Raw genomic sequence first — 17,451 nt, 5'->3', positions numbered from 1 at the left:
GCTGATCCACTGTCTGAGGTTGCGAGCGGCAGTATCGGGGTCGGTCGGGTCTCCGGGTAGGCTCCGGGCGAGGATGATGGAGAGTTGGTCTTTGGTGACTTTGCTCCAGCAGCGGCGTGGCATCTGTTGGGTGCGGTGGTGCGTGGTGGGTTTCCGGAAGGTGAAGTGGATGCAGCGGTGATCGGTCCAGTGGGGCTCAGTGGTGTGGTTAAAGGAGACGTGGGAGCATGGGGAGAAGATGTGATCAAGCGTTTTTTGCTGACGGAGTGGGAGGGTATAGTGACGTGTTGTCTGAGTCCAAGGTTGGCGAAGTTGTCGATCATGGTGGTGGAGTTGGTATCGCTGTTGCTCTCGAAGCTGAAGTTCAGGTCCCCGAGGAGAATGTAGTCAGTGGAGGCTAGGGCGTGTGTGCTGACGAGGTCGGTGATGGAGTCGCTGAACTGTGCTCGGGGTCCGGGGGGTCTGTAGACGAGGGTTCCTCTGAGGGTGGTGTTGGGATTGGTGTGAATCCGGAAGTGCAGGTGTTCGTCGGTGCTGAGGGTGTAGTCGGTGGTGGTTGAGACTTTGAGAGTGTTCCTGTGGACGATGGCTATTCCTCCTCCTTCTCCGTTGTTGCGGTCCCTACGGGTAAACTTGTAGCCTTCCGGGATGGCTATGACGATGTCGGGTGCCGAGGAGGGGTTCAGCCAGGTCTCCGCCAGGAAGGTGACATCTGGGGTGGTTGAGTCGAGTAGGTCCCAGAGTTCAACGGCGTGTTGCGGGCGGAGCGGGTGTTGAAGAGAATGCATCTGAGGTAATTTGGTTCTTTCCTGGGATGTGGTTTGGCGGGGCGGATGCTGATGAGGCTGCAGTTCCGGCATGTGAAAGGTCTGTGGGTGAGCTTCGGGGTGGCCCGGTAACAGATGTGATCTCGTCCGGGGTTGAGTGCGTGGAGGGTGCTGGCATCATATAGGAATCGGGCATCGTGGCGTTTGTGGGGGCCATGGGTTCTGGCGCTGGGTGCGGTCCAGGCACACAGACGGGCTTGTCTTAGGTGTGCCTTTGGTGCACCAGCGGTGCAGCCGCACAGCGGCCGCCATATAAGGGAATGTGGGAGGGAGGAGCAGCTGGGAGGCGGGAGGGAATGGGCGGCAAGGGGGGTCAGGCACGCAGGGGACACAGTGGCCGGAGAGCAAGAGGGAGAAAAAAAACAGCATAGGGAAACAGAAGGCAAGAGGGGTACAGTGGGGGAGAAAGAGCGCAGAATCCCTAAAAACAAAACGGGCACAGTACAGATACAATAAAGCAAAACACAGTATAATTACAGTAATGAAGGAAACGAGCAGGGCCTACGGTGGGCCTAGAACACCGTCACAGCGGCAGCAACTGGGCTGGGGGCACGGGCGCAATCAGGTGGAGCTGCGTGACGTGGGGAGTGACCTGCCCTGGAGGCAGGGTCAAGTGTCACTTCTCACTGTCGCAGAGCGGCCGTCATTTAAGGGGATGTGGGAGGGAGGAGCAGCTGGGAGGCGGGAGCGGGGGAGGCAAAAGGGCGGTGAGGGAGCGGGTCCATAGGGGATGCAGCAGTGGGAAAGCGGGAGGGAGAAAAAAAACAGCAGAGAGAAACAGAAGGCAAGAGGGGTACAGTGGGGGAGAAAGAGCGCAGAAGCACTAAAAATAAAACGGGCACGGGTACAGATACAATAAAGCAAAACGCAGTATAATGGCAGTAATGAAGGAAAACAAGCAGGGCCTAGAACACCGTCACAGCGGCAGCAACTGGGCTGGGGGCACGGGCGCAGTAAGGTGGAGATGCGTGGCGTCGGGAGCGACCTGCCTGGAGGCAGGGTCAAGGGTCGCTCGAGATAGTATGAATAAATTGTATATCGCTCAAGAACCATTGGATCTGACCAATTGTGCTAAACTGCTACACCTGTACAAATACTAGGATGCATGTATTGTGTCATTGTGACCATAAAGTTAAAAATGACAATAAAAACATATAATTGGAAAAAAAGATGTCAGCGTGCCTCATCATTTTAGAGGCTAGCTCCATGGATCACCAGTTAACCTTGGTTGTTTCATTATTCTGGCCATGTCCAGGAGTGAATAACTCTATAGATGCAACCTTGTTCGATGTGACTTCTTCAAGCAAGCCCGTGGGTTGGATTAACTTGAGGATGTTTCCACGGTTTAGAATATCAAATGTGCCTTTGGACTTGTACTCCTGGTACAATAATCTATTGGCAGTTTGAGCTTTTAGATGCCTTATGTATATGCAACCATCTTGGACTCTTTCAGGTGTTTTGTTGGCCCCAGTTGGCAGAGCCTAAAGGGCTACATTGAATTCACTCAGTGAGGGAGGACCAGGCCGGTCAGAGTCTACACTTAATAGACCGGGGGAGAAGCCCGAGGTTCCCAGAGTTGAGATGGTTTGATTCCTGAGATCTGGGGAGGGGCCGCCTACATGCAGGTTAGGGTCCAGACCAGAATTTACAGGGTTACGGGGTGGGTTAATTGCAATTTCAGGCTCCTTTTGTCTCATTAAGACTATATCTATAGTAGTTTGCATGGCGCTTGCTTGTTCAGGTTTTTGAATGGTTGAATGTCTGTGGCTCTTTTCTTGCTGGCTAGCGGGGTGGTCAGCCAGGTGTTACAGCCCCCCGCCACTTGACTCTGTACTCGACCTATTGAAATCGGCACAAACTCACCTTGGGCAGCAGAGATTTTAGACTTTGGGGAATTTTGCTGGCAGTGGCGCGGTCGGCGCTTGTGTCTTCACCGGCTGTTGGCCCCCCCGCCGCCGCGACAGGAACCTCACGCGGCTGCCGAGCGGGGGGACTACAGCCCCCACAATCCCTTGCTTATTGGTTCTGCCCCTTCCCGCCCGCTGACGCGCCCGGAAGGCGCTGAAAACAGCAGAGCTCCTTCCGCGTTGCCTGACGCGCGCGGGCTAAGCCCGGGCAAAGGGCGGGCGGTCTGGGGCAGGACGCGGCTGGGCTGGGCCACACCCCCTTTGAGTAAAGACTCTGCATATAGGAAATACGTAAATACCATACTGATTATTTCATTTATTTCTGCTAGTTGGTAGTGGTATACTCAGAGGTATAATGGTCCGACCTGCTAGGAAGGGCCGCCAGGTGGCTATAGCCACAACGGGGGTGGTGGTTACAGGCACTATTGACCAGTTTATTAAATGGGCTACTGTGGTTTTAGAAAAAGAGATAGCACTCGCCGAGAAGCGACTGTCAATAGATCTCTTAACTGGGAAACGTTCCTCACTGGGCAAGATCGGGTCAGTTGTGACCCCAGAACGACCCAAAGGTAAAGTTTCGCTTATTTCCTTGAGTCCAAAACTTAGTTTCACACAGGAGGAGCCAGACAATATCGAGGCATGCTCCCTACTAAACTCAACGCCTATTAGTTTAGGTTCTTGCACCTCGCGGGGCAGTGTACCACCACCCCTCTCCCCAATTTCATCATCACTGTTACTAACACCTGCCAGCCCCATACACGTCGATACTCTGCCACAAGTAACTACAAACACTACAACTACTGGTCCATCAGGTAAAAGAAAAAGAGGGGGCAGCCCACGAACGGGCGTTGTAGCCAAAAGTTTCAAAAAGGCTAAGTTACAACAGACACCCTGGCAGCCTGCGCTGCCTTTTTGTTCACCCACAGTTGTTATAGCTAAACCTCAACTAGCCACCCAATGTTGTACTAATGAGGCGCTCCTAGAGAATATGGAGAAATTACTTAAATCCTTGATGTTGCCATTGATTGAAAGGACAAAAAGGATTAATTCCGAAATTAGATGACCTAGAAAAATTTGTTATTGGAAATACAACTACACTGGACACTATAACAAAATCCCTGAAGAACCCAAAGGCTATATCATCTGCAACTGTCCCATCAATCATTGATCCTAAGAACGGCGGGGTGATGCAAATTAACACCATTGCAAACCCCGTCATTCAACCTGCCCAAACCGGTGTTAAAAAACGGCCGGTAGAGGCTAATCTAACAAAGTCCACTGGGGACAAGGTTTTGGAGGCAGGTGCAGTGGCTAAGAAGCAATCAGAATTGCATGTACATACCTCAGAAAGCCAGATTAATGGGCGGGGTCCTATTAGCAATAAGCGTATTTCCCAACAATTACCCTGTGTAAATCTTCCCCCGGAAGCAGTACCCTACACGATTATCCTGGTGAGAGTTCGTGGGACTGGGACTGAGAAAACTGAAACACATAGGGAATTGAAAAATAAAATCATCTTCTGGCTTGACAAAAATAGAACGCTCCCTCCCTTTTCTAACACATAGATATTAAATGTTAGGAGGGTGAGTTGGGTAGGGAACAATGTTAAGGACCTAGAAGGCGATTGCGTCATCGTGAATTTCAAGGATCCCTGGGTAGTAGACTTCATTCGCAGGGAACCAAAGTTTGGCAGAGAGGGGGACATTCAAACATTGAACCCCCCGCACCATGCATACAGAAGGAGACCATGTGTAGTAAATCCTTTTGGCAGGGTACTGTTCCAACTACCCCTGTCAAACCGATTTGACCCCTTTACAGATTTAGAGGGGGTAGACTGACTGCAACATTCCACGGAGCCTCAGGGGTTAGGTAGTAAGGAAACATCTGATAAGAAACAGGTTTTTTCTGTGGTTGGAGTACTGATGGATGATAAAATGGCTAGGAGGAGTATACAGCGTGTAGTACAATTAGACAGGTCAAGGGACGATCAGGATGTAGGTCAGGAGGTAGAGCAGGATGTGAATATGCCACATCTGGGTACCGTGGAGGATAAAATAGCAAAGGGAAGGACCGCGATAAAAGATATTGGACAGAATGCAGATTCTCCCTATAACTTGGGTAGAAATCAATGTATGCCAGAATTAAATGGCAGTGTAGAGGCTGAAATTCCGCCAGAATATAATAATACGCCGGCAACTGATACCACCCAATTCATAAATCCAATACCATTATCCTCGCATCAAACAGTTCATGTCACTAGAGACGGACTAAACGTTACTACCTGGAATATAGCAGGCATAAATGGTAAATTCAATACTCCTCTTTGGAATGATTTTATCGCACAAGGGCACGACATAATATGTCTTCAAGAGACATGGTATAGAGACGAAATTACAGTCGAAGGCTATACATCTTTTTATATAAATGCTGTAAACTCTGTCGCAGGTAGGGCCAAGGGCGGTTTGCTGACCCTGATATCTGCTGGGCTTACAGAATTTAAATTAGGTAAATGCCTAGAGGTTGGGCCTTATGCATTAATAACATGCTTCAAGCATCATAAAGTCAACACTTTAGTTATTGTTAATTTTTATAATAACATTTTTGATGCTAGCAGAGGTTCTGTGGTACAAGACATAGGTAGAGCACTAGATGAACTTCTTGTAGGTCATAAGGATCCCCCGGTCATTCTCTGGGCAGGAGATTTTAATTTGCAAGCCTGCAAAGATGCCCAAAAGGGGATCTGTGGTACTACCTATGACCATGGTGATAGAAGTAATACTACCCAGAACCACTTCCCACACAATACATATGGATTGGCATTGAACAACCTAGCCGCCAAATTAGATCTAGAATTATTGGGCTGTTAAAAAAAAAGGGGCCCTACCTTTAAAGGTAGGGATTCTTACTCTAATATTGATCACATATTAATTTCAAGTGGTATGGCCTATCGTGACTTATGGATCATCGAACAAGTACTGAGTGATCACAATAGCATAATTTTTACATTATTAGGATGGGGACGTAAAACCCTAACTTATAGTAAACCGACACAGGACATCACGGCCTCTAGATCGAACGGTCCAAGAATCAAGTGGGCCAAAATCAACCCTAATACATTTCTGGCAGAGGTAAACGCTAAATATGGTGCCGAAATAAGTTACTGTCTTAAAGACGTGACTACCCCAGGAACTGTGTTAACTATGTTTAGCAAGATATATGCAACAGTAGAAAGATTGTTAACTGTAAAGAATCATAAACACAGGGACAGACAATTGGGTTGGTTTAATAAGGATTGTATGCAAGCTTTGACCTCATTAAAACATGTATTGTCAATAAAACCGAGAGTCTTGGAACAAGTTAGGGAGAAGCGGCATGCTTACAAAATTACGCTAGAGTTAAGGAAAAAACAGCTACAAGACGAGGTATGGCAAAATTTAGATATGGCTGCAACTACAAAAAATAGCAAACTCTTGTGGGAGATAATCAATTGCCCTTTCCTAAAGAATGATACCATTCCTGTTGTATCTTCCAGCATTAACTACAATACCTGGATAGAGCACTTTTCTAAGGTTTTTAACTCCGATGGGCTGTTTTTAGAGACTTGTACTTGGCCAACCACTTTGTTACATATCACTTTGGATGAGGTACAGGCAGGACTTGAGAAGAGCAACGGTGGCAAGGCAGCTGGGCTGGATGGTGTGCTGGTAGATCTATACAAACATGAAATGGACTTATGGGCACCCATCTTAACACGATTTTTTAATGCCGCAATCGAATTTGACCTTCCTCAAACCTGGGGCCAATCTATTATTGTACCCCTTTTTAAAAAGGGTTCAAGGTCGGACGCATGCAACTACCGTCCCATCTCCCTCCTTGATTCGCCAATGAAAGTACTAAGTAGGGTCCTCCTAGACAGATTAGAAACATGGGCAGAGGAGGAATCTATTTTATCACCAGTACAGTATGGATTCAGGAGGGGGATTGGTACGATGGAGCAATGCGTCAACCTTGACCTTATTATTAACAAATATACAATAGCCAAGGAAGGAAATCTTTTTTTATGTTTTGCCGACTTAAGTTCTGCTTTTGATTTGGTTGAACACTCACTTTTATGGCCTGTTTTATTAGACATGGGTGCACCAAAAGAGATCATCTATTTCCTGGCCAGACTATATGAAACATTGACATGTAAGGTGCGTTATGGGCTGGCCGGCGAATGCACCCCGTATTTTAGAGTTAACAGAGGCATAAGGCAAGGATGCATTTTAGCACCTCTTTTATTTTCTTTGTTTATTAATGAGATAGATGCAAAACTTAGAACGTCCGCCGTGGATGCACATTTAATTGATGGTAAGCCTATCCCAATTCTGCTTTACGCAGATGATGCGGTCCTTTTATCACGTACACAAAATGGACTGCAACGCCTTATTGACAATTTTCATACGTTTATAGCTAAACGGAAATTGATAATCAATAAGGATAAAACTTTCACAATGACATGTGGGAAGAAAACTAAACTAAACAAGATCTTCTTTTTAGAAAATGTTAGGCTAGAACCTGTCAAAAAAATTTGCTACCTTGGGATCACTTTTTCAGGTGATGGGGGATGGACCAGTGAACAAGAGAGTGTCCAGTTAAAAATGATTAGGAACACAAACAGTGTTTTCAGATTTGCTGCCAAATTGGGAAATCGTAGAATAAAAGAGATGATCCACATTTACATAATGAGGTGCTTGTCATCTGCACTGTATGGGGCAGGTGTGTGGGGACATAACATCAATAGTTGCAGGTTGATTCAACATCAGGAAAACCTTTTACTAAACCACTTACTATGTACCCCTGCATCTGCCTCCATTGAGATCATCCACAAGGAAGTGGGCTTACATTATATTAGGGATTTAGCTGCCCTACGCCCACTGCCCCTATGGCGGTCTATATGGTCCAAGCCCGAAACAGAGTTTACCCAAGGTGTAATTAAAGTTTGCCTAAAATTGGAACACTGTATGCGTATCCCTTGGCTCAGGCACATCCGGTTCTGGTACAAGTCCGTTTTTCATCTGGACCCTTTTTTAAATATGGAACTGGGTGTTCCCTTCAAAAAAAGGAGCTGAAGAAATCCTTTTTAGAACATGTTGAGAAGGTTAGGGCTGTTGAATACGCAAATCAACACACATATGTATTTTATCAAGAACATAATGCCAAAAAAGGATTCCAGCGATAATTGACAGTTGGCACAAGAAGCTCCCACCGTTTTGCTTTAACACGGTTGAGATTAGGCACTGTGCACCACCTAGTGTCTTTCCCTAATACCGGACGGAATAGCACCTTACCTTGCCCATGCGATGGGGTATCTAAACAGAGTTGTTGCCATTTTATGCTTTTTTGTAAATGTTATACTTTTTTAAGGAAATTGTATTTAAAGCCCATTTTTTAAAAATATAATAAAAGAACAACTAAAGATGCTCTGCGGTTAATGTTTGAACTGAATAGTACGGATATATGTTTTTACGTAGCTACTTATATTTTAAAATGTATTTTTAAAAGGAAATCAATTATTATGTGAAAATTAATTATTTGATTTCAGTAATATTTACCAAGAGAAATGTTTTTAATTTTTATACTGTTACAAGCACAGGCCACTTTAACATTGCATTTTTCCACATTAGAATTGTATATTCTAGATGAATTTTGCACTAATACCATTAGCATAGGTCACTTTAAAAATTGCACTTTCCAAATTGAGATTGTATACTTAGACGAGTCTTATATTAGTGTCCTTATTAAATTGACGTAAAACATCTATTCACAACATGGTAAAATTGGCTATACGTGAAATTGCACACTTGTAAAATGTTTAAATCTACTTGACTTACCTTATGCCCTTGTACAGTAATGTGCTTACATTCTTTTAAATGCATTGTAATGTATACATTTATTTTGTTTGCTATATGGTTATATTTCATATACCGAATAAAGCATTTTGAATGAATGAATAAATGACTCTGTACTCGGGCAGCCATGTCTTGCCTTAGAATTTTTGAGTGGTTAGCAGGGAGCCCTATTTGCTGTTGTAGCCAAGTCTGCTACAGCTGCCGTGCTTCTCACTTCGATGGGTGCTGGGGTGTTGGTCTTTTGTTTTGCAGCGAGATCTGGGCTTTGATTTGGGTCATCCGTCGCCCCTTCCCATCCGCCCGACTGGGTAACCTTTGTGTCCTTGTTCCGAGAGGTGTCTTCACGGTTTCAAGTTTTGAACCAGGGACAAGCCAGGATGTGCTTTGTAAATTGGGTTTTGTTGCGGCCCTTTTTCGTTTTGCTCGTTTCCTTTGGGGTCTGCTTCTTTGGAATGAGGTGCCCTGTCTTGACTGGGTGGGGGGTTGGCCCCAAGGCTTTTGACCATGCCAATCACACGAGAACGGTACAAAAGGGGGTGGTGATGGACGGAGCATCTGAACCAATCAAACACTCACACCCAGTCAAAAGATCTGGGTTTGATCCATCACCGTTCTTTAGCCCACTCTGCCACCCCAGTTCAGACATGGCCATATGCAAATCAGTCTGACCCTGTGCCTCATGGGAACAGTCCAGCCCGAACTGCCAAGCCATGCCTTCCCTGGACCGGAAACAAGCTTCCGAGGACCGGTTTCTGGCATTACAGCCGTCTTCAGCCCGGCTTGCTTGAATCCAGTGGCAAAGTGAGCAAGGGACTCACGTCTGAGCATACCCTGCCATACTTATGGCGGCCAAAAGCGGTACAAAAGGGGGTGGTGATGGATCACACGAGAACAGCGCTATCTGCATTGCAGTCTGTTGGGGACGGAATCTGCAAATCAACTTCAACTGCCGCTTCCATCCCGTCTATTGGCCCAACTTGGGTATTTTGAATTGAGTTATCTCCTCCATCCAAAGACATACCTCTAGGGTTTAGGGGCTTTGTGTTTGTTACTTCTTTCAGCTTTCCCACTACCTTTGCCATCACGTCCCGGAGTGCACTTAGTTTGCCAATAACTGGCATGCAGTTGCATGCTACGCAAGGATTGTCAGCGTCCACCTGGGCCCGTTTTTATCAGGTTGTTCAGGTTTGTGATCTTTTTGTCGATGCTGGCGACGTACAAAGCCAGAGTGTTTGAAAGGCTAATCTGTATTTCCATGTTGTTGGCCATTGCATCCACTGACCTCTGTAGGATGTTGGGCCTTGCCTTCCTCATTTGGTGTGGCTGAGGGGCTTATGTTGTTAGAGGCTTCTTTTTCATATGACAGCATGCTTTCTCATTCTTTGGAATCAAATGTAGGAAACATCCTTTGTGAGGTTATAAGAATCTTCTTCGAGAGCAGACAAGTGTGTTTGTCCCATTTCCTCTGATTTTCTGCTTTCTAGATTTTTTGGGGCGTCCCTAAGCAGCAATTGCTCTATTTGATCTACTGGTTGATTGGTTGACAGAGAGGCGGCAGATCTTTCCTTTGCACCCTGGGCCACCTGCTTCTGATCTTCTTCTTCCTCTTTGGCGTACCAGGTGAGGGGGTATTGGAGTTTGTGCTGCCCCCTTACTGACAGTCACTATGGGTCTCATGGGATGGGCAAACCCCTGATGCTCAAGTTCCTGGAGAAAATAGAAGAGCCTGCATTTTTTAGCGAGACAAATTTAGATGTGATTTTTGGCTGAAAGTATGTAGTGTTGGATCCTGAGGGGCTAGTTGGAAGATTATGTAGAATTGAGTTGGTCTGCAAGCCACACAGTGGTGTGGTTGGTGTTAGATCGAGTATCTGATTAGGTGCCACTACATGTTCTCTAGGTTCCAATTGGTCTTCCCTCTGTTTCCATTTCCTGAGTGGTGCCGCCAGAACCCTTGATTTTCCAGAGCGCATGGTGTGGTTGGTGCTTCAATTAGCGTTAAGGCCGGTAGCTGAGAATGTGTTGGATTTTAAATCCAACACCTTCCCTGCTGTTGCGCTAACTGGAGTAGGAATAGGATTTAAACTATTCTTAAGTACAGTGCGCCACCTAGCGCAAGTCGTAGAAACTACTTGCAAGGTAAAGTCACATGTGGTAACAATGCGTTCGTTGTAACAACTGCGTTGTAACCTACTGCCTGGTAATAGCACTCGTTGTAACATGCTATATTCTTATTATACGCATTGTGAATATATTATGGATATGGTGCTTCATAATTTCACTGGGTGTATTACCCTACTTTTTGATTTGTCAAGATTATGCATGTTTTGCAGTGACCATACATTGTTTGACCCCAAGGATGTCTCATCCAAGTATCTGAGTATCAAAACCATTCCTACAGTTACCGTTAAGTAAAGGGTATAATACCCAAAATCAAAATCCCAATAGGATAATTATCAACTCAACTTCTTATTGATACTCCAGAATATGACGGTGTTTCCACATGGGGATGGCCTTTTACTCTTCAAATGTAATCTTACCATGTATTAGCATGTCCTTTAAGTACAGATTTCTTTAGTAAGTGATATTAGGTGCTTCTCCTATCTTGGCCCTCAACAATGTGTCGTGTGTGAGTATTGTCTGTCTACTCTTCTATCTGTTTTGGTATAACAAGTACTATTGTTAAGGTATTCCATTGTATTTTTGCTCAAATTGCTGAATTTCTGAGGTTTTCTACTCAACTTTAAGATGTCATGAGCAACAATAGCTGAAGGCAGTTGTGGAATAGATTTAGACCGTACCCTGAAGTCTGTTTCCTGAGTGCTTCCTGTGTCAATACCAAAAATCGTGTTGATAATTTCCAAACTGTCTTGTTCAAAAGGATCAGTCATGTTACCCGGTGTTGGGTTCACCTCTTCAGTACTTTCTAAATTGTGTAATGTTTGCAGTTTATCTAAATCCCCTATTGTTAGATTATTAGTGTTGGGTTGAGGCTGAGATGCCAATCCCCTGACGTTTTTGCTAGGTCTACGAGAGTGTAATTTAAACAATTTCAACTTCCTCACAACCTTATACAAGTCTATTCTTAGTTGCGCATTGTCAAACCTAGCATCAGGGCAAAAGGAGAGTCCTAGTTTTAAAGTCTCACTCTCCATTCTTGAGAGTTGTTTCCTCAATAAATTAATTACTGTTAATTCCTTAGAGCTTTCTCTCATTATGTCTTCTGTTGCATTTGGCCTCTGGTTCCCACTTCGCTGCTTATTCCTTTGTCTTCTGTCTCATCGTTTTGGGCATTGATTTTTGTACCTCTGCCTCTTCCTTTTTGTTTTCCTTTGAAGGAATGATTGTGTTCTTTCTGTAACCTCCGGAGTTCCTTGGAAAAAGACATTTTAGTGATCGGATTTCTACAAAGAAACTATTTTCCCGCCTTCTCCTGGACCAGCTCCTGGACTGGATGGAGGAAAATGACACTCTGAGTCCTCTTCAGGCTGGCTTCAGGAAAAAAACGTCCACCATGGATCAGATTTTCCGCCTCATACTCCTCTATTGGAAAACTGTGAGGATTGAGGGGGGGAGGCTGTACATGGTATTCGTGGACCTGAGGTCAGCCTTTGACTTGGTCCCGCGTAAGAAGCTCTGGGAGGTCCTAAAGGAGCTGGGTGTTCCCGCCCATTTACTACATACCATTGTTAGGCTTCATACTAATAATTTTGCACAGGCCAGGTGTGGGAGGGATGGAGCGTTGTCATCCAGTTTCCCAGTCCTTCGAGGGGTAAGACAGGGTTGCGTCTTGGCGCCGACCCTGTTCTGCCTCTACGTTAACAGTGTCATATCCCATCTTGACACTGTTAGGGACAACGACGCTCCCTTTTTGGCAGGCAGGAGTGTACCGGCCATTATGTTTGCCGATGACACCCTCCTGCTTTCCAAATCACCGATGGGGATTCAGCGGATCCTAGATGGTTTTGGTCTTTTCTGTAGAAAATATGGTCTAGAGATCAATACAGAGAAGACCAAATTCATGATATTTAACCCCTCCCCTAAAACCAGACCTAATCCATCCCTGGGCTCAGTTAAACTGTAAAGGGTAAAAACCTTCCAGTATTTGGGTGTACCCCTGCATGAGAACCTTTCCTGGGAGCCACAAATAGCAAGATCCCGGCTCAAGCTTAGTCAATTGTCTGGTACAATTTTGAAGGTTGCTAATACTTCTACCTATAAACCCATTAGCCCGGCAATAGAAATGTATAAAACCCAAGCCAAAGCGGCCGCTTCTTATGGTAGTGAGTTGTGGGGGTACAAAGCTGGGGCAGAAATTCTAAGTGTAGAAAACAACTTTCTAAGACGCCTCTTGGCCCTCCTCCGTGGCACACCCCTGCTTCCCTTGAGACTTGATGTAGGTCTTCCTTCCATAGCTGAGGATCTTGAATTAAAACCTCTGAGATTCTGGCACAGGCTTTGGACCACCAGCGAGCTTGCTCATTACAGGAAAGATCTCATACACGTAATGAACTTGAATAAGCGTGACAGAATTCCTTGGTTGGCTTTCATTAAGAAAGAACTGTATCATCTAAGACTCCAGGAAATATGGAATGCTCCTGAACAAGGCTGCCAAAGGGTTTCCCGCAAAAGACTGGTGGAGATACATAAGGAAAAAAGCTTATTTATTCAGGTATCTGCACCCAATAACGGCACCTTAACAGATCGTTTCTTAGACTCCAAAAATTCATATAATTTTGAAGGTTTTATGGACACTATTTTCCCCATTTTAGCACGGAAACTGTTCATTCAGTGGAGGTTAGGCACCCTGCCTATCAAAACTTTTACCTGTAAATGGACTAAGAGCGATGATAAAATCTGTCCGGGGTGCGCTGATTACGATGAGGAGGAAATTCATATTCTGTTTTTTTGCCCAGCCTACAATAGACCTAGGAAATACTGGCTCGTGCCACTGTGCAGGAATCTGGGCATAAGGAGCCATTTGCACTCCTACAGAATATTGAAAACCAGCACTTTGCCTCACATAGTCTTTGCAGTTGCCAAATACATACTAGCTATGTGGCAGATAAGAAATAAACTCCTAAAAGTCTTACCACTGATATGAACTGTAAAGTACTAATCTCATGAACAGTTTTTTAAGGAACTGTAATGTTGTTTATATTAGGGAAAGTTCTTTTTAAATGATGAATGTTTTAAATGTTGAATGTTTTATTGTATCTTTTATGGTCTAAATGACCGAAATAAAGAATTTTTGGATTGGATTGGAAGTCTATTCTTAGTTGCGCATTGTCAAACCTAGCATCAGGGCAAAAGGAGAGTCCTAGTTTTAAAGTCTCACTCTCCATTCTTGAGAGTTGTTTTCTCAATAAATGAATTACTGTTAATTCCTTAGAGCTTTCTCTCATTATGTCTTCTGTTGCATTTGGCCTCTGGTTCCCACTTCGCTGCTTATTCCTTTGTTTTCTGTCTCATCGTTTTGGGCATTGATTTTTGTACCTCTGCCTCTTCCTTTTTTTTTCCTTTGAAGGAATGATTGTGTTCTTTCTGTAACCTCCGGAGTTCCTCGGAAAAAGACATTTTAGTGATCGGATTTCTACCAAGAAACTTAACAGACCCCCGATCAGAACTGAGATAAGTGCCCGATTCTGAACTCCCTTTTATCAAGGGCTCCCAAGGTTCTATCTATTTCAATTAATTTCTTATATATGTGCAAACTTTTTTCAAAATTAAATGTTGTGTTACACCTCATTATGTTTGTTATCTTTGTTTAATTCATTCTATGTTGGATTTTTATAATAACTGAATTCAAAGTACATATAGATTACTCCTTCAGTAACTCATTGCTCTTGTGTTAGTCTTTTACCTCAGGGCATTAGCAGGGGCACTTGATAAGGTGGCAGTATGTTTCCATTTCTCACACCCCCTTGAGCTCAGTTCAAATTGTGTCATTGAGAGAGATAAAGGTACATTAAAATAAGCCTTAACTGCATGGGTTCTAGATAATGGTGGATAGTGACTCTACAACTCATTTAGTGCACAAAGAGCTTTAAATATTATGCCATGATGTGTACTGTTAAACCATAATACGTATTAAGGATTGTTTGATTTCAAAATGTATGTACTAGACCTCCTAGGATGGTGTCTTGCTTTGTTTCACGATTTGCAGCATACCCATGATGGTCTTAGTCATACAACAACTTCAACATTGTATCAAGTGACAGGCTGGCTGCCCAAGGTTGTTGAACTTGTGGTAGAGGGTTATAATAGAAGGAAGCGTTAAGACAAACCTACTGAGATCTTGTGCCGGTGGTACCACAACTATTACCCAAAAGGAAAAGAACGTGATTGGTGTATGTGGACAAACTAAAGCCATATCATATGATCTACTCTAAATAGCCCACAAGTGCAACTTTCAAAGCCTCTGCTGGCTGTGCTGTCAGCATCCCTGTCTCATAATGTGTTCCAGTTAGATATCCCTCATGAAACTGAAGGGAATTCAGTTCTAAACATATTTCACCAAGTGATAAGCAGTAAAGCACATATGTTGACAATTTAACATTGGCAACTGCACCCTCTGTAGAACTCGAAAGTGAATCAGATGAAAACCTTTAACTTTTACCTACTTTTAACTCACAGGATTTAGATGCAGAATTATCAATGCAAAAATGTGTGAAATCCAAATGTAGCACACAGTAATGTGTGAAACCACCTTGCACGTATGTCTGTCTCACACAAACATTAATTTCCCTACTAACTTGGATTATAAAGGTGGTCCCTTGTGAGGATGGTGCATGGAGAATGCAGTCTAGAGATCCAGTCATAACAGTTAAAATTTTAAATAAACAAAATAAAGTACACAGAGCTATCCGTGAAGTCTCTCAAGTATGAATGCTACCCCGCTGTGAGATGTTGTCAATTGGGAAGAATTAGATTAAAAAGATCTAAGGTCAACAGAGACTTGCCAAATGTTTCACAAATTTTAACTTGATTTACATCTTGCCTCCAAGTCCTTTTTCAGATTACTGGAACAGAGACCCTATGAAGAGTCTACTCTAACACCTGTTTCAATGTACACCACTGTTCCTCATCTCACTGTGAAAAATCAGAAGCAGATGTTCTGCTGATTGGTATCTGCATATATAGAATGCAATGAGAACCATATTCCAATATCAACAGTTGGATCATTGTGGGTAGTAATCTTGGATTTTAATCAAGATTCCCTTATTTAAGATCAAAATTAAGAAATCAAAATAATGCCAGAACACATTTTCAAAGCAGAATACATTATATCTTACTGGTGAGTTTATTTCTAGACACAAAGTGGTTTTTCATTTCATTTTTTAGATGAATATACTAAGAAAGGCTTTATTACATGGGTAAAACTGCAGAAATCAAATATGTATGAGAAACTGGAAGTTGGCAAATTCAAAAGCGAGATATATTGCTTCCAGCATGTTATTTTCCAGAGTATTTAATATTTGTGCATTTTCAGCAAATAACGTGTTCAGGTTTATTGATGTTGATGAATTGTTGATGCCTTCCAAACTTAAACATAGTTATTCTTATTTTAAGTTATTAAGTGATAAGGAAATTCAAACATTAAAATGTAATGTGCCACCTGAAGCTAGAAATATTTGTGATTGGACCTCACAAACAAAACAATGTTAGCAAACATTTGTTAAAGGTATAGCAGATCCACTAGCAAAGAAAATAAACCCTAAGCACAATAACATGATAGAGTGTAGGCCAGTAATACTCAAAGTATGGTCCGTGGGCCGCCTGCGGCCCTTCTGACCTTCACATGCGGCACTGGGCTGCTGTCGGCTTCAATGAGTACTAACATTTAGCACAATGTTAACTAATGGAATAGAAGCTAACTGAACTTAAATAAAATATTCTAATGAAGTATCCTTCAACATTTACCTACCCACAAAGTCCCACTTCCATCCTGCTACCATCAATTCGGACTCTGGCCTACCACAGACCACACGTTGCGGCCCATCGTAAAACGTTTGAAAGTATCAATGGTGTACTCAAACTTTGTGATTGTTGGATTCAAGAGTCTATGTCAGGACCAAAGGCAGGGTTTATGCTATTTTTTCTTCATTTATTTTTCCAGCAGCATAAAAAAATGTTTCCACAACTATATTTGCCATCTTGTTTTTCACTCTATTGCTATGGTTCTGGGCCTGGTTTTCTATCCTCTCTCTATCTTTGCAATCCTTTGTTTCTGTACCCTTTTTAAAAATCTTTTTTATTTATTATCTATCTCTCTATTTTCCTGATTCTATATTTTGAGTTTTTTTCTACTTTTTGTTCCTTTTCTATTACTTTTTGACTCTTTTGCTATAACTTGCATTTTCTTTTACTTACTTTTCCAATTCCTCCCTTTTCTTTTCCGCCCCCCCCCCCGAGTCCCGGAGTAATAGCCAAGGGAAAGGCCTGGGGAGAGGGCAAGGGAAAGGGCAAGGCTTCCCGTAGCCTCGACCGCCTTCCCTGAGGAAGGCGGCGCACTGATGGGGTGCAGGCACAGGCCTTATTTGGTGAGGCGGAGGTGGCCAGACTTGTTTTTTTTGTCCAACGCCACCTCCCCTTATCCCTGGTAGCAGGCGGCAGGCCTGGATCCGGGTACAGGCTCTGGGAGCTTCGCCAGCGGTGGGGAAAGGTGCACCGGGCAGTGTTTCGCTACTCTGTTGTCCGGCGCACCGATACCCAGCTCGAAAATTCCCACCAACAAAATGCCCAATCAGATATTTAACTATTTCTGATAGGATACTAGTACATACTACTACTGTTGTAGGAATTCGGCACATACAGAACTATGCA

Source organism: Lissotriton helveticus, chromosome 9 (assembly GCF_964261635.1).
Source record: "Lissotriton helveticus chromosome 9, aLisHel1.1, whole genome shotgun sequence".
NCBI lineage: Eukaryota > Metazoa > Chordata > Amphibia > Caudata > Salamandridae > Lissotriton > Lissotriton helveticus.
The sequence above is the reverse complement of the archived record's forward strand: the minus strand, read 5'-3'. Positions refer to the sequence as shown.